Source organism: Jaculus jaculus, chromosome 4 (assembly GCF_020740685.1).
Source record: "Jaculus jaculus isolate mJacJac1 chromosome 4, mJacJac1.mat.Y.cur, whole genome shotgun sequence".
NCBI lineage: Eukaryota > Metazoa > Chordata > Mammalia > Rodentia > Dipodidae > Jaculus > Jaculus jaculus.
In genome coordinates, this window is record NC_059105.1 from 12553951 (window position 1) to 12576121 (window position 22171).

The window sequence follows — 22171 nt, forward strand, 5'->3', positions numbered from 1 at the left end:
AAGTACTGAATAATTACAGCCTCTTGCCTTTTCCCCAGCAGGAGTGTCTCATGTCTGTGCTCTGAATGGAGAATCCAGACCCGTCCAGCTCCTTAGGCATGCTGTCCATCACTCGCACATCTGAGCCCTACTCCCAACAGACACATCCCATGCTCAAGATCCTGCTGGATCTCAGCAGCATTCCAATGCTGGTCTGCAGGCTTGACTGCAAAAGGAAAAAAAAAAAAAAAAGTATAGTAAGACAGCAAGAAGCCTTTTGGAAAGAACCCTGGTTATTTATTTTGGGGTTATTATTGCCTTTAGTTCTTTATTGCACCCCTCTTCGGTCACTGTGATGATTAAATAAAATCATTTTGATATGTTTTCCAATTGAGCCCAGTTAGGTCTAGATCTCAAGGGGAAGGACCTGGGAGACAGTGTTATGTAAAGCTCTTGCTCAATTAAAGGATCTCTCTGAAGGGTTGTTATGTCTTGCAGAACTTTGATCTATATGTAGTTAAGGGGGAAGCCTTTCCTAACTCAATGACTCAGACACAATAAATGTGCTTCAGGAATACCTGAGTCTTGGAGAGGAAACCTGTGGAAGCCATAACACAGAAAAGGCAAATATGCCTATGGCTCAGACAAGGGCTGGCCCAGAAGGGGCAGCTTTTCAGTTACAGTCTGCTTGGAACCTCGAGGCTCCACAGTGGCTTCAGTTAGCAACTGCTGAAGCAAGGATTGGAGACAACTGGTTTACCGTCTGTGCTGATCACATGTCTCTTGATTCCTCAACTTAGCAGTTAGAAGCAGGCCTACTTTCCCTTAAGTTGAGCCAAGTAAGCCTTCATAGTGCTTGGTCAACAAAGCAACCCATACGATAAGAAGTGGGAGACTCGATAGAGATACTGAACTGAAATTTAGTATTTATTTAATTTATTATATAATATATCATTGGGATTCATATAATCTGCAAGTTATTATACATATTCATATAACACATATTTTCTTGAAAAACTTAGTCTGAGATGCTTCTTCCTACAGCATAGACATATTCAAATCATACTTTTATGAGAGATTATTCCATTGAGCAAAAACACATTGGGGGGGGTCAATTGGCTATGAAAAGAAAGTTTGTGACCATGTGATGATAAATGAACTGTAGGGAAGGTGTCACTCAGCACTGTATTCCAGTTTACAACTATATCACATAAAAATTTATTGTTTGGCCCCTACTCATGAGCATTTTCATTGTTTCCACCTTGTTTTTTGTACACACACACACACACACACACACACACACACACACACACCCTTCTTTTCTTTCTTTTTTTAATCTTTTTTTTTTTAAATTACAGACATAGTTAGTATGGATACATCATGTGTTGGTATACTTTCCCTGGTCCCTGACCCCATTGTGCTGGGTCCCTCCTCAGTGGGGTTACTGGTATTCCCCATGGGGTTGTGGGTTATGCATTGTAAGAGCAGCAGTCAGATGTTGGGGGAGGACAATGTCTCTGGGTATGATGCCCAACCTGTGGCTCTGACAATCTTTCTACCCCCTGTTCCTCAAAATTCTCTGAGCCATGGTGGGTGTGTTTTAAGTCTAATTCAGTGATGAGCTCTTAGGAGCCTCTGAATCTCTGCTTTGGCAAGTGTTGAATATCCTCAGTGTCTGTCTCCTTCACCCTGGTGCTGATTGTCAGGCTCACCATGGAAGCTTCTCTTGCTTGTCTCCCCAACTCCTCTGTGGTTTTAGCTGGGCTTTGGCTGAAGTGCAAGGGGCAGTTTATCTTCTCAGATCTCACTACGTTCTGAAAAAGAAAAACAGATTTTCCAACAGAGAGTGAAGTTGGCGTAGGTTAAATGGGATAAGTGTTATTAATCTAGGGAGAATTTGGTAGATGCAGCCCCCTTTTAAGCCAAAGCCTGTGGGAGCTTGTCACTGGACAGCATAATTTTTGTCTCCATAGGATTCAGATTTGGTTCCCAGTACCAGATATGGGTTCCTTTCCACTGAGCAGTTCTCTTAGCTAACCAAAAATCTATTGTTAACTCACCAGGGCTTTGTGCCACCATTGCACTGGGATGTACTATTTGTCAGGCTGGTTGTTTCTAAGTTAGACCCCTTGCTTTCTCACATGATTGTTAGATACTTTCCTCCAGTAGCTCATGTAGTACAGATGGGTTACCTATCTGGGGACTGGCTCTCAGTGTTCTGCAACATATGGTGTATCCAGCAATAGGGTCTTACCTTTTCCTCAGGTGAGTAATCAAGTGCTTATACAGAATCCTGTCTTGTTTGGGGAACCTCATAGCTCTCTCTGATCAGCACTTGATCCTGGTACTTGGAGTTAGAGATCGGAGCCAAAAAATTTTTGAGGCTACTTTTCATCTCACACTCTGTAGGGCCTTTCTTTCCAGGGGCTCCCCCATACTCCTTTTGAGGGTTAAAACTTTTAGTTTTCCTTCAAGGACAAAGGTTTCTATGGTACTAGTTCATTTGGGGTTCAGTTTTGTGTTTGTTACTCCCCATCTTCCCTTTCCCACAAACCCTTCAATCCCTATTGCTTGGCACTCCAGTTGCCTATCCAGTATGTCAGCAACTCAAAGTGATCCAGGTTAGGAACTGCAGATGAGTGAGAACATGTGGCAATTGTTTTTCTGTGAGTATGATCTATTCCAAATCTGTGTATTTTCCTACAAATTTCATTGTACCCTTTTTTCTTACTGTTGAGTAGAATTGTATTGTGTAAATGTACCACAACTTCCTTATCCATGTATCCACTGGGTTGATTACAGTTCTTAGCTATTATGAATTGATCAGCTATAAACATGGATGAGCAAATATTTCTGTAGTGAAGTGTGGAGCATTTAGGATAAATGACCAGTAATGGAAAATATGGATCTGTTGTTGGTTCTATATTCATTTTTTTTCAGGAATATCCTCCTGATTTCCATAGTGATTATACAAGTTTACATTCCAACCAACAGTGAATGATGGTATCACTTTTCCCACATACTCACCAACATTTGTTGTCATTTGGTTTGTTAATGATTACCATCCTTATTGGAATGAGGTGAAATCTCATAGTTGTTTTAATTTGCATTTCCCTGATGGTGAGTGATGTTGAACATTTTATTGAGTGTGCGTTATCCATTTGTCTTTATTCCTTTGAGAACTCCCTATTCAGTTCTCTGCCCCATTTTTTGAGTGCATTGTTTGATTTATTTTGTTATTTTTTATTTATTTGAGAGCAACAGACAGAGAGAGAAAGAGGCAGAGAGAGAGAGAGAGAGAGAGAGAGAGAGAGAGAGAAAGAGAGAAAGAATGGATGTGCCAGGGCCTCCAGCCACTGCAAATAAACTCCAGATGTGTGCGCCCCTTGCACATCTGGCTAATGAGCCTCAAACTGGGGTCCTTAGGCTTTACAAGCGAGTGCTTCACCACTAAGCCATCTCTCCAGCCCTGATTTTTTATTATTTACTTTTTTACGTTTTTTGTAGAATCTAGATATTAGGCCTCTGTCAGTGATATAGCTGGCAAAGATTTTCTGCCATTATGTGGGTAGTTGGCTCTGATTATGGTATTTTTGTGTACAGAGGCTTTTTAGCATCATACAATCCCACTGGTTGAGTGATTGTTTAATTTTCTAGGCTACTAGGATATTGTTCAGGAAATCTTTCCCCAATTATACATCATGAAGAGTCCCCTATTTTTTTCAACCAGGAGTTTGAGAGTTTTAGGTCTCATATTAAGATCTTCAACCCATTTGGAGCTGTTTTTGTGCATGGTGGGAGGAATGGGTCCAGTTTAATTTTCTACATGTGATTATCCAATTTGTCCAGCACCATTTACCGATGATACTATCTTTTCTCCAGTCTACATTGTTGGCACCTTTGTCAAAGATCAACTAGCTGTATTACTGTATTACTTGACCTAAGGTCCAGGTCTTCAATTCTGTTCCATTGGTCTATGTTTCTGTTTTATGCCAGTACCATACTGTTGTTTTACTACTGCTTTGTAATATAGCTCCAGGTCAGGTATAGTGGTAACTCCAGAGGTGTTTCTTTGCTGAGGATATGTTTGGATATCCAAGGCCTAATGCTATTCCATATAAATTTTGAGGGTTTTTTTTTTCTATCTCTGTGAAGAATGATGTTGGAACTTTTTCTGTATATTGTTTTTGATAGAATTGCCATTTTTACAATATTAATTCTACCTATCCAGGAGCATGGGACACCTTTTCATCTACTCAAGTCTTCCTCACTGTCTTTCTTGAGTATTTTTATGTTTCATTATATAGGTCTTTCACATCCTTGGTTAGTGTTATTCCAAGGTGTTCAATGTTTTTTGGCTATTGAAAATGGTACAGCTTCCTGAACCATTTTGGGTTCATATAAGGTCTGCTTCAGTGATGAGATCTTGGGGCCTTTGAAAGTTCAAGTTAATAAAGAACAGCCTAGTCCAGTCTAGGCAAAGCTTTCTCCTTCTTATAAGCCAAACTTCACAGACCTTAGCTCTTACTGCATTCAAGTCTCTCAACTCTAATCAAAATAGTCCATCAAGCTGTACTTACAGCACTTCCAGGAAATTCTTAGGCCAGGGGGAGAATATGGCATGAGGAGAGTCTGGGCATCCCTTAATGGCCAACATCAGGTGAACAAAAGCAGCAGGAGAATGTAGCAAACACTGGCAAGGGGAAGCTGGCTGTAACACTCATAAGCCTTCCCCCCCAAAATACACTTCCTTCAGGAGAATCCAATTCCCAAAGTGCCACCAGCTAGGATCCCAGTATTCAGAACACATAAGTTTATGGGAGACACCTGAATCAAACTACCATAGTCACTAAAAGAATAGAAAACATAATGCAGACAATAAGACTTTTTTTTTTGAGGAGGGGTTTGAGGTAGGTTCTCACTCTGGCCCAGGCTGACCTGGAATTCAGTATGGAGTCTCAGTGTGGCCTCAAACTCATGGCGATCCTCCTACTTCTGCCTCCTGAGTGCTGGGATTAAAGGCATAGACCACCACACCCGGCTTAAATAAGACAATTTTTATAGATAACAAGTACATGGAAATTTCTTTTTCCACTTCCAAGTAATGACCAGGTAAATTTTCTCTATTCCCTGTGGTATAAATGAGTTTTCCAATATTACTAAAAACTCCCTTTAAAAATTCTTATTTTTCTTTTTACTGCCCTTGCTTTAAATTGACTTCTTTCAAATGTTTTTCCCAAACCACCAAGAGGCTTTGAATCTTATCTAGCCTTTGTTCTGCCTACTCACCCTCTGGCCTAAACCTGTCCTGTACTCACCAATGCTTTACAAAAAGCTTCTAAAATCTACCCTTACTGTAAAATGCAGAACTCCCCAAAGGTCCTGAGCCTTCACTGTTGGGAGAGAGTAAGGGATTGCCCCCTGAAACAAGGTGACTTGTACAAGACACGTGGGGGCCTGGCATGTCATGAAGTAACCCAGAACAAGGGCAGGCCAGCTCCATTCTCTGAAAAACCTTCCATGACCAGCCTGGAGAAAGTGAGTGCAAGCAAATCCCAAATGCTAAATTCACCTGACTTAACTGACTCAGTGATGTTCTACTTTGTCTATTTTTGATAAAGCTTTTATATGAATTTGATTTACTAAATTTTTGACTATGGTTTAAGCAACTGGAGTTTTGGACAGGTGAGAAAGTCTTACTCAATAAATAGATGAAACATAAGATCTTACTTCTAGAAATGAAAACTTATGAGAATCATAAGAAAATCCCTAATAAGGGATTTGAAATCATTTTGATATGATAGAAAATCCATGTTTACCTTAATGATCATTTGTATAGAAATAGATATTGAGATCAGGAACTGATTTGAAGACACAGTTGATTCACAGATTGATGTTAGGCAAACCAGATGGTAACATTCAACTTGGTTTCTTAGTTTAGATGTGTCATAACATTCTTGCAAAATTAGACACCTGCCACTCAAATGGGTCTCTGGCCACCCTTTCTCTGGTAAGTCCAAAGGGACAGTATGGTTGCTCCTTCAACCGCTAGAAACAAACGGGGGAGAGGTGCTGCCAAGACTGTACCCTAGGCAATGTAAAACTTGGGGAATAGCCACTTCATCCCAAGACTGGTTGGAAATATATTACTTGAAACTTGGCAGACCCCAGGGGAAGTGAGCACTTTATAGTGTATAAACTAGAACAGAGGAGTTTATTGCAACCATTGAACTTGTTTCTTGAACTTTGGCAAAGACAACATGCCAGCACTTCTTTGAAATGAATGAGAAGATCATACTCCTCAGTCACTGAGACAACAACCGGGGGCGGGGGGGGGGGGGGTGGAGTTCTCACTTGAGACATGGAAGATGACCAAGTAAAGCTTGTTGGTTGAATGTGCATCTATATATCATAAGACTCTGAAACAAGTTTAATGTATCCTTACATCTGAAATAAGGAACATATTAAAAAAAAAAAAAAAAAAACTCTTTCCCTTTCTGGCTTTCTGGACAGTGCTGAGTAATACAGTAGCATCATGGCTAGTGAGTAGGTGCCATCAGGATATGAGATGCAAATATGTTGTGATGAACTTTACTGAGTGGATGGACTGGGTAGTTTTAGATAAACAAACTCAGATATTCAAATTCCATTTGCCTCTCAACTTTGTTCTTATTTCTAGCCTTTCATTCCAGACTGTGCTTCACTCTGGAAACATGATCACAGTTGAAAAATTATTATTTCATAAAAGAATTATACACAGCAACCTTTCAGATTCACTAGGCGACATTGAAATTGGAAGTTATGTTCCAACCAAAGATGCTTGTATGCTGAAGTGGTTGCAATAAACTGAAACCATTAGGGCTATTTGCAATCTAAGTGGATGTGTCTTTGTTAAAATTTGATGTTTATTTTTAATATGGTTGCCTGCCCTTCTCTATTTGAACAGCTCATTACACCTTAAATATAAACCACATGCACACTGAGGAGTTTATGTAATTTTCTGGGGCAAAGAATTTGGGCTGTGGTCCAACATGAAAATATATTGCTTTAATATTTATTTGCATCTGTTTGGGATTGTCATGATCCATACAGGACTGAATCATTTTGATTTCCTCTAAAAATTAAAAATGAATAAAACTCTATTCACAGACTACTTGAAGTCAAGTGGATTTGAAAAGCTTCATTTGAGATTCAGTTCCTCTTTGCAGATATTAGTATCATAAGCATTGATGAATAATAATGTAATGAGTGACGAGTTTTGAACAATACTATGCCTGATTTGGTAAAGCTATGTTTTTGGCTTAAACAATAGGATGTTTGATCAAATCAACCACAGAGAAGGAAATGGTATTGCAAAAGATGAGAGTCTAATTGAGACAGACAATGAGCTGTGCATCAGCAACAGCTGCAGGGAGATGGACCCCACTGCATTTCTCCATGTGTATCTGCTGAACTTCCATGTTAGACACTCACAATTTCTATTCTTAAGACGTCCAGGTGCCTTTAAATCTGTGCAGAATATTTATAAAGGAAGAAAAATCAGACAGAACGTTTTTATATTCATAATATGCCTTTTTAAAGAGTTTTCTTGTTAAATCCATTTCCTTATAAGCTATGCAAATAAAGACAGCTCATTCTACAATGCCATGATTTATACTTATATGGGACGGTTCCCGCCCTTTTCCATGCAAAGGTATGTGTAACCTGGTTCTGTGATATACGCCTACATTGACATTTGGTAGTGTGTTAAGAACATCCAAGAAACCAACATTAGTGCTCTGAAGAAGGTGCCTATATTAGGGAAAGCAATGCCTAAAACAAATGGACTTTAACTCTAACATAAACTCCATACAGCAAAGATTAATATGGGACTCACAGCATGTTTCCAACACACATCAGCAAGGAACATTGTTTCATAGTCACTGAAGGTCCTAGGTCAATACACTATGCCATCTTGCAATATCACCATGCTTCATGGGACTTGTCATTTCAGATTGCCACATGATGGAAAGATAATAAGGAGAATCTGCAGTGACAAAGATCAATGTAAGTCACAGACATGGGCTAGAATGGGCGATATGCCCTCATGCCGACGACAAGAGGTACTGGGGAAGTCATAGAGCATCTGGTGAATTATAGTTTCCCTGTCATGATACTTCTTATTATCTGTAAATTAGAGTGCTAAAAAATCCCAAATTGATTGTATCCTTCAGCAGAGTATATTGTTTTGAGTCAATGTCATCTCCTTACACATTAAAAAATATTTCATGGGCTTTAGAGATGGCTTAATAGTTAAGGAGCATGTCTGCAAAGCAAAAGAACCTCGATTTGATTCCCCAGGACCCATGTAAACCAGATGCACAAGGTGATACATGTGTCTAGAGTTCATTTGCAGTGGCTAGAAGCCCTGGAATGCCCATTCTCTCTCTCTCTCTCTCCTCTTTCTCCCCTCCTTCCCTCTCTTAAATAAATGAATGAAAATAAAATATTAAAATTTTTTTCATATCCAATGAATCCAATTTTAGTTCACTATGAAATGATTAATAAATTGCAACATGAAGTTATATATCATTGACAAAAATATTTTTCTAATAGATTCCTTTTTGAGATTTATGGGTTGTTTTTATTAGTTACTTTTTTTAATATTTTATTTATTTATTTGAGAGAGAGAGAGAAAATGGGCACATCAGGACCTCCAGTCATTGCAAATAAGCTGCAGACACATGCACCCACTTGTACCCCTGGCTTATGTGGGTACTGAGGATTGAGCATGGGTCCTTAGGCTTAGCAGGCAAGTGCCTTAAACCCTAAGGATCTCTCCAGCCCCCCTACTTCATTCTTAATATGTATGCAGTAAAACTATATAAACAAGCCCTAAAATTAGTGAAAATGTCGTCAATTCCCCTGAATAGCATCCATAGGGATAGACTTATTCTGAGCCATATTCATCATGTGAAATGAGGTATACATAGATGTGACTCTCACTGTGGATAACAAACTAATTCAAATATATTTTCCTTGCATGAAGGCAAAAGCAATTATTTTTTAAGTAGAAATTTTGTGTGAACTTGTCATATGTTGGTACCATCATTTCCCTCCTCCCTGTCTTCAATCCAGTGAGAACCCCCTTCAGTGGGATGAATGGTATCCACCATGGGGTTGTGGGTTATGGGTTGTGGGATCAGCAGTCAGTCATTGTGGGGGGAGCAATGCCTCTGGATATTCCCTCCCACCCTGTGGCTCTTACATTATTTCTGCTCCCTCTTCTCCCAAATTCCCTGAGGCTTTGTTGGTGTGCTTTAAGTCAACTTTAGTGTTGAGTTCTCAGCAGCCCCTGGATTTCAGCTTTGGTGAGTTTTGTGAATCTTCAGTGTCTGTCTCTATCACCCTGATGCAGGTTGTGAAGCTCACCATAGAAACAGCTCTCTTACGCATCATGCCACTTACTCTGTGGTTTCACCTGGGCCCTGGCTGCTGTCCAAAAAGTAAGTTTAGCACATCATTCATCAGTGGGGCATGGAAATGGATCAACACATCTCAGAGGCAAGTGACATATGCATCGATCTTTGGAGAGTCCTAAGGTTCAAGAGAATCTCAAGAAATTCTGGGCTTCAGTGTATAAGGAAGGGAAGCATGTGGCTATATGCATGAAATGTGCCTGTGGTAGGAATCTGGGAAATATACCAGCATAGTGTGAAGTATTAACATGGGTTCAAAAAAATCCTCACATGGAAACAAATGAAGACTTGAATATGGGTACTTATGCTAACCAATAGATCCAAGAGATGGGACTGAAGAAATGGCTTAAGGGGTGAAGTGCTTGACATGCAAGCATGAGGACTGGCGTTGGATCCCCAGCACCCATGTGAAAGTGGGGCATGGTGGCATGTACCTATAATCACAGTCCTGGGCTGGTGGAGAATCTAGGACCCCTAGAGCTTGCTGTTTATCAATTCTCACTGAGTCACTGAGCTCTAGGTTCAGTGAGAGACCCTATCTCAAAGAATAAGGCCAAAAGCAACTAAGGAAGACACCCAACATTGACCTCTGGCTTCCTCATACCCATGAACACATATGTGTGCATGCACACACACACACACACACACACACACACACACACACACATGCACACACATGAGCACCTATGCGTATGAATATACATGCACACCACATTCATATACACCATCCACATCCAAATGCAAAAAATAGAAGGAAGGAAATGTCAACCTGAAGGACAGACATGTCACTTAATCCAAATGTTCACATCCATATGTACGTATGGAAGATGTGTTGAGAATAAGGATCATTCAAATGTCATTCTCTTGGCAAATTATTAGTTGTTCTAAGGGCAAACATTCACAAGCCTTCAAAAATGTTTTGGTACCATGGATAAAAATGTAAGCGTTTTGAATTTTCATAACCTGTGAATTTGATGGCAGACACCATTAAGAATTTTCTGTTTCAACACCTGTTATCAAATCATAACATTTTAGTTAAACTGGAAAATGATTCTCTATCATATTTAAAGTGTAAATGAACTCTGATTTAAAATCATTATGACAATTATTTTTCTATACAGTGGATATTAATAGTTGTTTGTATTCTAACATGACCTAAACACCCTTCTCATACCTTTATGCAGCTTACTGAAATAAGCCGTATGCAGTTTTGTCTTTGCCACTGGAAAATGAGCTCTTTGAAGATAAGGCTCTGAATTAGCTCAGTACTTCTTGAGTACAGTTTGTCCTTAATAAATTTTTACCAGATGCACCATGCCCAGAGTTCAAAGCTAAATAAGGACTTTATTTGGTTGGGGTACAAAGACTGATTTGAGTTCAGAGTCTGTTGGTGACAGAATATGTTCAGATACACATCTTTGGAAGGAAAATGAATATATCATCAGGCCAAAAATTGATCACTAAGCAGGTTTCTGATTTCATTTAAAACTATCTACTCTTCAAAGATTTCTCAGCAAAAACAGGATTGAATGCCACCTACCTTGCTTAGCACTATTATTGTTATCTTAAAAAGGTATTGCTCAGTGTCTGATTTTCTGCAGGCATTCCAGAAAGGAAAATAATGTCCAATGTCTAACATGTTATCCAGACTAGATGACATAAAGGCTACAATGTCTTAAAGAAAATGGTGCAAATAGTCAATAAAAGATCTCCAAAGAAAATGTATCATCCCTCCCAAAAATCTAATGAAAAATCTAAATGAAACCCAAATTCAGAAATGGCAAGAGACAGAAATGATGTCACAATCTTCAGAGATAAAGAAGGAAACAGATGGAACAGTTCTGAGACTTTCCAAGTCTCAGATGGTAGTCACATGACCTCCTGAACAATAGCAATCATGACCATCATCACGATGATGGTGAGAAATGAAATGAATGGGTCAAGGTGCTTTTGGAAGTCACATTTTTTTCAATTTTTTGCCATACCAAAACTCATGTTGAAATTTAATTGCCATTGTAATAATCATGGTGGGAGGTGGGACCTCTAAAAGATAGTTATAATATCAGGGTTCTACTCACATAGGTGAGTTTCATTTCTTTAAAATGATTCTCCACCAGGCATGGTGGCACACACCTTTAATCCCAGAACTTGGGAGGCAGAGGTAGGAGGATGGGTTGAGGCCACCCTGAGATTACACAGCAAATTCCAGGTCAGCCTGTGCTAGAGCAAAATCCTTCCTTGGAAAAAAGAAACAAAAAATGATTCTCTTCTTAGTGTCTCTCCTTGTCTCCATGTGATTGCCCAGCAGGAAGGTCTTCACCAGAGGCTGTCAACTTGACATTGGATTTCCCAGTTTCTAGAACTTTCAGCCAATAAATATCTGTTTGATCTATACTACTCAGCCTCAGGTATTTTGTAATAGCAATATAAAATAAATAGAGTCAACAGAATAGCGAACAGTATATGCTAATGGGTAGAAGGTCAGATTACAGGAGGAAGGAGGGACATTCTTCTCATGTGATGGGAAATCCACAAAGGAAGTAAATCCTCAGAATAAATCAGGAATCCAGCCAGACTATGTTAAACTTAAGGGTTGAGATGCCTGGGAAACAGAGGCTTAGAAAAATAAAACAATCTTTCCAAAGAAGACCATGTATCCAGACAGTGTCAGATATTATAAATTACTTATAGGTATATTTGAGTCATTTATAGTCCGGTGGCTTCATGCATGTGTCTCACATATCTAAACATAGAGCAATGAACTCAAGAGCAGGAACAATGATCTTATTCATTCAATAGGATGAAGTTAAGTAATGAAAGGCCTTCTTGAATATGGATACTGACTTAAATAAAAACACTACACACTGGGCCTCAGTTTCTCTATTCATGGTTCTGTGAACTCTGTCCTTTGAGGTTTTATTCTAGAAGAGCACTGCCTCAAACAGCTCTTGAACATTTTAAAGGAAGCGGATGCAACTAAGGTACTAAACATTTCACCTCTTACATTGTCAATAAATAAAATGCTCACCTTATATTAATGGCTACCATGTCCGATGGTACAGATAGAGAACATTTCAGTCAAGGAAGAAGCTTCTGTGGCTGAGTGAGATTGTGAATGCCCTAATTCAAAACAAAGGCAGCAGCTCTCATTCCCTGGCCCAAGGATTCTGAAGCTTAGCAAATGACAGCTCAGTCTCCTTCATGCCACTACCTCAGCCCATCACTTGGACATGCTTAGAGGATTTTTTTTTTTACTTTAACATTCATGTTCCTCTCAGTCATCCCACCTCTAAAAATTATATAATACATATTTTATTTTCTAAATATGTTTTATATAATTATATATAATGATAAGTATATATTTCAGCACAACAAATAAATATATATTTTTCAGTACAACCTAATTCTTATGTACATTTCTTCTCTCCTTTTCTCCTATTGCCTCCTACTTTCCAAGGAGAAACCACCATCTTGACAGTGTTTATCATTTCCAGTCATGCTTTTAACTTTTACTATATGTGTATCCATAAACAAAGACAAAATCCTCCAAGTGAGCCTAAGACTCTAGCATGCCTCTCAGATGACTGAATTCCTATCTGGTAGAGACTTTATATACTTATAAAACATCAATGTTTCCCCAAACCAGATGATATCTGGGAAGTGTTTCCAAGTAGCCTACGAAGCCAGGGTTCATCAAATCTATCTCAAGAGAAAACCACAAGGCTGTAATTATTTAAATTCACATATAAAGACCATTCTGAGATAGAGCAGAGGAGTGGAAGGATGTGATTCAAGAAAAGAGCATTGTAATAGTCTTTACAAGCAAAACAAATTTATAGAACTGAGGAAATTACCCAGTAATTAAGGCAGAACTAGTCTACAGATGAAGCTAAGTGGCCCAATATTTTCTAGTGTTGTCCAGATTTTCTGATAAAGACTTCCATTCCCATCTCTCCTCTTTGTATGGAATTAGTTTTAGCTACCTCACATGGCCAGGACCTTGGCTCTCTTCCTTAACTCTGAGTCCTTCTAATAAGCCTTTCAAGAATTGCATTTGTTCCCCAGAAGTAGATGCTGAGGTTTAGATGTCTGTGCAGATGACTTCCTAGGAGAATCTCCCAGAAGAAAATGCTGAAAGGAAGGGGAAGGAGGACCCACCAGTGAGAAACTTGATCCCATGGTGAATATGGCCAAGTTAATTATTCCTTTGCATTGCCTCATCTTACTGGAAACTGGGAGCTGTACTTTCAAAGCTGCATCACTAGCCACCTTAGGCTATGAACCACCTGAGAAGGGAACATGAGCTTCCAGGCACCTCTGCTCCCCACAGCTCTCAGGAGACAAAGTAACCCCGACAGATCCATCTTTATGCTATTGGTGGCTACTACATTGCCTTCTCGTGGTTGAGATGAAACACCCAACCAGGAACAGCTTACAGAAAGAAGTAAAATCTATTTCTAGGCTAGTTTCAAAGGGAGGTTTCACCATGATGAGGAAATCATGGCAGAACAGGCATAGAACCACCACATCTTGCCACAGCCGCAGGAAGAAAATTATCTGGGTGACCTAGCTTCCTTGGTGGGCTGGCCCAGTAAACCTCAAGCTTCACTCTCATGACACATCTCCCCCAGCAAGGCTCTACCTCCCAAGGTCCCCACAACTTGCCACCAGCTGGGGAGCAAGGATTTACATACATAAGCCTATGGGGAACATTTCATTCAAACCATCACAGAGACAAGGCATGCCAAAAACAGAGGAAAGATACACAGATTTGAGGTAAGTACTCTGAGGAGGCTGGGGCAGAGTACTGGCAGTCTATATGATGCAGGTGCCTCTCTTGGAGCTCAGGAATCATTACATTTTGGTAGTTATCAGATTATTAAAATACAAAAAGACTTTAAAACTTCAAAAACCAGCATGTTGATTTGTAAACTCTTATAATATCTGTCCTTACCCAAAACCTCACTCATTAGACTATATGAAAATAGACATTAAGCGCCATCAAATAAGTTCTACTTTAACTCAAAAAGGGGGGGGGGGCTGGAGAGATGGCTTAGTGGTTAAGCACTTGCCTGTGAAGCCTAAGGACCCCGGTGTGAGGCTCGATTCCCTAAGACCCACGTAAGCCAGATGCATAAGGGGGCACATGCATTTGGAATTCATTTGCAGTGGCTGGATGCCCTGGCATGCCTTCTCTCTCTCTCTCTCTATCTCTCTCTCTCTCTCTCTATGCCTATTTCTTATCTGTTGCTCTCAAATAAATAAAAATAAAAAAAATTTTAAAAAAACAATATAAGGTACATAGTTTAGGTAAAATTACAAGATCAAACTATTAACCAATTATTAAATATGTTAAGATGCTCATACACCAGTATGAGCCAAAATATATTTCTTTATGTAAAAATTAACAAATTCTTCAATTAAAAACACATCTATTTTATTATTATTCAAATTTACATCCATCTTTAATAAACTGTCAAATTATATAAAAAAGAATTGTTTTAAAGTAAATTTCTTTGTTAAACAAAAAAAAACAGTTCTGCCTCATTTACATATGTAACTGCTTGTGATTCCATTTCAGTTACCAAACCCATATTCATCCAATTCTGCTATAACCTTGGTGATACACTTCCCTTTGGACTTTGTGGCCATCTTCCAGTGGCATAACAGTAAAGTAACAGTTTCAGCCCCTTTATCTATGGACACACACAACAAGAGAGCATGGCTTAGCGGTTGAGCACTTGCCTGTGAAGCCTAAGGACCCCGGTTCGAGGCTCGGTTCCCCAGGTCCCACGTTAGCCAGATGCACAAGGGGGCACACGCGTCTGGAGTTCGTTTGCAAAGGCTGGAGGCCCTGGCGTGCCCATTCTCTCTCTCCCTCTATCTGTCTTTCTCTCTGTGTCTGTTGCTCTCAAATAAATAAATAAAAATTTAAAAAAAAAATTAAAAAAAAAAAAGAGAGCAGCCAGCACCTGGCTCATTCTAGTACTAGGTCCATATTACCATAAACTCAGCTCCCCACAACACATATGGACACACATACACACACACACACACAGGATAAGCTAGCAAAATCCAAACTCAGTCTTTGTAAAGAACAAACCTCCATGTAAAACCCAGTATGCTGGGGAAGGAATCTCAGATATCATAAACACACTGACAGAATGAGGTCCTCACCTCCTTACCATCCATGGAGAGATTTGGATTGGCATCTTTGAACAATTACAACATACGGTGAGGTCACAATAAGTAAGCTTGAACCAAACTGTTCTGGGAATTGCCTGTGCTATCTCTCATGCTGAATTACTGTGGAATAGGCCTTTTCAATGCACATAAGCAAATCAGCACACTGTGACTGGGAGCCATCTTATGGAAAGGGGAAAGCATCCACCCCATAAGAGATATTTTGTCACAGCCCCAATATACTACTTCATGCCATCTCAGAAAGGATAGAAAATGCCTCCAGGGGGCTGAGGTAAAAGCACTTCTTAGTCATAATTCTGTCTGTAGTCAGTTCAAATACTCTTAGCATGGTTGAAGCATTGTGTCCTGAGCTGAACTGGGAAGAGACAGAAGCCAGTGCTCACTCACAGTATAAGTCACATAGCAGCTGGGAGCAGAGTGGGGAGGAAGGAAAGGAAGGCTGGGCTGCAAGCTGGGCTGCAGCCTCTCTGCCCTGTTCTCTGTCCTGCATTCACTGAGCTATTTTTAGCTTTCATTGTTCATGATGACGAATCTTTTTTTGACACTATATTTTCTTTATTAGTTATGGACATAGTCTGTGTGTAAACAGCACATGTTGGTACTATCCTTATCCTCATCACTACCGTCCCCTCCCCTCCGAAGTGACCCTCCTCACTGGGGTGCCATTTATCCCCATGGGGATTATGGATCATGCACAGTTCTTTTAAAATCATTTAAGGCACACGAAAAACCAAGACACAGATGCCTAGGTATCCATTGTCACTACTAAACCAATGTGCTCTCTTCTTATTCACGGAAGTATACATTAGTACTGGTTTGACTGTAATATCTTTTATGCTTTATGTTTGTGAATCTTTAAATCTATCATAATATCATAAAAATCTTTCTTGTAATTCCTTTTAAATGCTTACTTCTCCTCACATCTTGATAACTGATTTTCTTGTTTAAAAGGATCCTGACAGTATTTTTAGCTATACACTGGTTTTAGTAGCCTGCCCACCCCCAGTGAATTTTAATGCTGATTTATAATATGCTTACTGCATTATGTCCAGGTAAGTTTGTTACTGGGTCCTCTTTCTTATCTCCTGGTCAATCCACTTCTGGGTCATTACCATCCTGTCTGTATTCTAGATGTTAATGTAAGATTTGGGTCAGACAAGTTAAATTCTTTCTTGATTTTTTTGTAAGCTTCTTTTGATTATTGTGACTCTTCTTTTCTTTTCTCTTCTTTTCGTGTGTGTGTGTGTGTGTGTGTGTGTGTGTGTGTGTGTGTGTATGTTAAAGCAGTTAACTTCTCATTTCTAGGACAAAACATCTGGCCAGAAACAGCTTATTGGGAGAAAGGATTGATTTTAGCTTACAGTTTTGAGAGAAAGTTTCATCATTGCAGGATAGCATGATAAGAGTAAACAGCCAGGTGGGTATCACATTTCCACAGCAACAGGAAGGAAATAATCTGAGCAGTGAACTAGACTTATATTATCCCAAAGCCTTCCCCAGTGGCTCCTTCTAAAGGCCCTACAACTTTCTGAAATTTCCACCACCTGGGGATCAAGTGTTTAAAACATAGGAGGCATTTGATTCAAGCTAACACAGTCTTGTATTAGCTAATTTTTTCTTTAGAATGATGTTCAAATTTTACTTATTTACTTGTTTGTTTTTTGTTTGTTTATTTACATATAATTTAAGAGAGAGAGAGAGAGAGAGAGCAAATATGGACATGTCAGGACCTCTTGCTACTGCAAATGGACTCAATGCATGTGCCACTTTGGGCATCTGACTTTGTGTGGGTACTGGGAGATTAAAGCCAGACCAATAAGCTCTGTAGGCAAATGCCTTTAACCACTGATCCATCTCCACAACCCAGTGTTGTTACATTCACTGCCCAATTAAAATGTTCAGATTATATTTATTATTTCGACCTTTATATTTAAAAGTAAAATTTGTTATTTTTGTCCTTATATCGTTCTTTGTGTGTGCCCTGAAAGTGAAAATTCACGTGTGTGTATGGGCACGTGTATGTGTGTGCACAAGTGAAAATTCACGTGTGTGTATGGGTACATGTATGTGTGTGCACAAGTGAAGATTCACATGTGTGCATGGGCACATGTATGTGTGTGCACAAGTGAAGATTCTTGTGTGTGCATGGGCAAGTGTATGTGTGTGCACATGTGTATAGAGGGCAGAGGACAAACACAGGTGTCACTGCTCAGGTGCCGTCCACCTTTTATGACACAGGGCCTTTTGGTGGCCTGGAGCTCACTGAGTAGCCTAGATCAGTTGGCCAGTGAACCTCAGGACCCTTTCATTCCTGTCTTCCCAGCACCTAGACTGCAGGTACACACCCCGACCCTCAAGGGTCACACCAAGCTCCTACATTCACTGGAGGATATTCCTTCTTTTGTCATTTTTTTGAAATAAATTGTTTATTGCTTTTCTTTATTATGTATTGTTAACAATAATCTGAAAATCATCTATACCTAATCAGTCAAAAGTTCAGAAGTTTAGCTATTAATTTGACAAACCTAGTAACTTCAGATTTATTTAATCCTTTTTTTTTTTTTTTTAGTTTTAGTCAGTGTTGAAAAATTTGAATATTCTATTTATTTGAGAGAGAGAGAGGGAAAGAGAGAGAGTGAAAGGCTGATAGAGAGAAAGAGAGAGAATGGTCATACCATGGCCTTTAGCCACTACAAACAAATTCCAGACACATGTGCCACCTGGCTTACTGGGGAATCAAACCTGAGTCCTTAGGCTTCATAGGCAAGTGCCTTAACCTCTAAGCCATCTCTCCAACCTGGAAAACTTCATTTACTTAAAAACCTACCTATTTGTTGTACATTTCCAAAGTTGTGATTATAAAGTCAGTTTTTAGTATTATTTTATAACTTCTTTCTTCTATAATTGCAATATTGATTCTATTTTGAATAATTAGTATATTTTGACATTGGTGCTTGTATTTTTGTGTGTGGTTTTTAACAGGATCAGGTGTGAGTGTGTTACTGGACATAAAACCCGGGACATGCGCACACTAGGCGAGTGGCGCTCTTTGTCACTGAGCCACACCCCAACCAAAAGCCAACGCTATATTTCTTTGCTATAGTTTCTTATTTTTCATTATTACTTTACAGGGCCTTTTACCCTATTTTGTTTATTTTTTATTTGCCCTAAACTAACTCTTATTTTGAATTAAAGAATTAACTTTTAGGTTTTTGTCTTCTCTAACATAGATTTTTAATGCTGCAAGGTACCTCTGTAACTGTTGTCTTAACTAATTTCTGTGTTCCATGTTTTCATTGCCATTCAGTTTTCAATATTTTCACATTTTCTAATTATTATTACTTAATAATACTTTTCTAAGTAATAAATTATTTAGAACTGTGTGTTTTTATTTTATTTTCTAAATGTACAGTGAAATAGACATGTCATTTCTTTATTTCTACTTTTACTTAATGTGATCTACATTTGTGCTCTAATATGTGACTACTTTTCTTAAATATGTTCTTCCTTCCAACAAAGGTCCATTCTTCTGTGCAAGCACTAGGTCCTGTATTTATGACCTATGGCCATGTGGTCTATCAAATCTGATAATCAAATAAGAATACTTATTTTATTATATTAAGGTATAACAGTATAGTATCATACTAATGGTAAGTGGTGCCATTTCTAAATATGGTAGCATATGAAAATTTTATCTGCCAAAATGTTTATGACTTTCAATTTATAATTCTACTTTCTTTTGGTCTGTATACCAATTCGAAAAATCTAATTGCTTCTTACTTTTATAGGTACAGGTAACTGCATGAATTATATGAATATGGACCTTTATTTCTTATGATATAAGCTATATGTTTATAACACTTTAAAACAATGTATCTAGCTAGGTGTGGTTGTTCACGCCTTTAATTCAAGCACTTGGGAGGCAGAGGTAGGAGGATCACCTTGAGTTCAAGGCCACCCTGAGACTACATAGTAAATTCCATTTTAGCCTGGGCTATAGTGAAACCCTACCTTGAAAAACAAAAAAAAAAAAGTGTATCTAAATTTTCTAAGCAGTTTTACAGTTTGAAGTATTTGTTTCCATCTCATTTTTCTGTCTCCCTCTTCTTTCTCTGTCTTTCTCTCTCTCATCTTTCTTCTTTACTAAAATGACATATTTTCAGAAGTAAATAAATAACAGACAATGTGTTTTCTTTAGACATAATCTCACTCCATCACTTAAACTGACCTAGTATCCACTTGAACTTGTGGCAGTTCTCCTGCCTCAGCCTCGTAAGTGCTAGGTAGGTAGACATTGATCTATTTGTCTAGACTTCTCTTTGTTTGGGTGTTTTAAAATGTCCCATGGCATTAGCTTATAGTGAGGAGGATGAAACTGAAAACTGCAAAGGTCCCCATCCCATTTACATAATGTCTCTCCTTCTACACCGGAAGCGAGGGCCATCTCCACCTGGACCTGTGGGGAAGAGCTTCCATTTCCCAGTAAGAGCAGCTAGACTGCAGCCAATATGTTTTGATATAATGCATATTGGGGGCCATTGCCTATACCTTCTAACCTAATTAGTCTGTGTTTGAGGCTTTCAACAAAAGGATACTCTTAGGAGGCTTCTGCTGAGTTTTTCTTTTCATGTGTGATAATTATTATACCTACAATCACATAATCAACCTCTTGGGTTGCAAGGAAAAACAAGGGTGTGAGTAGTTAATTGCAAATGTAAATGCCCATTGCTTGTGCAATCAGGAGACCTCAAGCATATTAAATTTTGTGCCCAGTTGTAGCATGAATATGTTCTAAAAGCTGTCCTTTTAAAAGTGACTTCGCAAATTCACTTGCAATTGTCTCAAACTCTTCAATCCTTTGCAACCCTTTTAAGAGGCACACACACACACACAAAAAAAAAAAAAAGATGCTACAGAGGACTTGGGAGAAGACTCAGTTGATAAAATGCTTGCTGAGCAAGTACAAAGACCTGAGCCCAGGCCCTCAGCATCCCACCTAAATTCCATGTAGACATGGTGGTTAGCCTGTAATCCCAGAACTCAAGATGCCTGGGCCATCTGACTCACTAGAGTAGCCAAACTGGAGAGCTCTGGGATCAAGTAAAAGACCCTCTCTCATTAATGAAGGTAGAAGATGAATAGGGAAGGTAGCCTACACAAACCTCTGACCTGCACACACTTGTGTACACATGTGGACACACACACACACAGGAACTTGCATACTTGTGCAAACAAGTGCCACATGAACTTTGCTGCCACCAGCCCACTTAATGAACTTGTTCCTCCTCTTTCCAAGCTGGATCTGTTGGGTCCTCCAGAAGATTTAAAGTGAAATGGACTGGAAATAGATAAAGTTTGTATCCACTTGTAATATCTTAATGCTATACTGCAACTCAACTACATCTTTTAGACTGAAGGGCCATTTTCAGTGTTATTTGCTAAATTTATCACACCAGATCTTAAGTGGAAAACAGTAGTTAGCCATAAACATGTAGCTAATGGTGCTCTTCCCACCATAGAGCTAATGAGACAAGACTCAATCCTTTCTCACCATGGGAAATGAGTCAACAACACTTACTTAGATGATGAGCCTGGCTCGCTGCCCCAGATGGTGATGTACAACACTGTCAGAGTGGACGTCCTCCAGATAGGCACTCAAGTCCTCGTCCCCATCACCCAAATAGTCAAACTGACAGATAGAGAATGAAGAAGTGGCTTATTTCCATGTTTACTAAATTTACTCAGATCTACCAGTTCAGTTTAAACACCTTTCAATGAACCTTTATAAAATGACTATAGGATGTCAATTACAAAAATGTGACATACCGTGATTGTATTAAGTGGTTCCAAAATCCAAATGATTAGCTGACATTTGTGATCAAAACATTAATATGTAAGTTCAGACTCTCCTTCATGACCTTGAAAAATGAATAGCCTCTGTGAAGACTCAGTCTCTCCATTTGCAAAATGGGAGTAATTCCTCTGAAATGGTGAGGCCTCCACACTCTGAAGTATAAAGAATGAATACTTGCTTACATGATTTAACACTGCAACAAATCATGGATTGTTAAGAAACCATACTCTACTTAGATCCATAACTGTATGTTTACAATGAACTTTTGACCCATGCCATGACTTCACTTCTTAGTTGAATGTTTCAGCAGCCACATGTAAAGGGATCTCTTTTGTGTTGGTATGGAGATGTATTTGCATCATATTTTCTGCAGATGTTTCAACTGAGTGTCAAAGGCAGGTCTCATGGAGTCAGCAGTTTGAGAATAAACTGTCATTTTCACTTGACCCAAGATGGCCTAATCCCAGGTAAAGTCCCAAGTTTCATTTAGATTGCAGTGACATACTCAAGGGTCAACAGGCCCTGTAAGAACACTACTCATCAGTACTGTCTTACTGAGGTCAGATCTTTTCTTTGGGTTAGAAGGCATCGCTGATTTCATATTGTATCAGTAGTTTCATGAGCTCAAATTTGGCTAATTCCAAATGAATAGGATCACTGGTTCCGATCTTGCTTT

The 22171-nt window shown here is 39.0% G+C and overlaps 1 long non-coding RNA gene across 1 annotated transcript; it reads right to left on the reverse strand.

Annotated features, from left to right (window-relative positions):
• Nucleotides 1-40: 40 nt before the first annotated feature.
• LOC123460184 lies at nt 41-21327 on the reverse strand. Its single transcript, XR_006636838.1, has 3 exons — nt 21220-21327; nt 1692-1793; nt 41-205 (listed from the first exon to the last, which is right to left on the reverse strand). It is a non-coding gene; the product is annotated as an uncharacterized LOC123460184 (long non-coding RNA).
• Nucleotides 21328-22171: the final 844 nt, after the last annotated feature.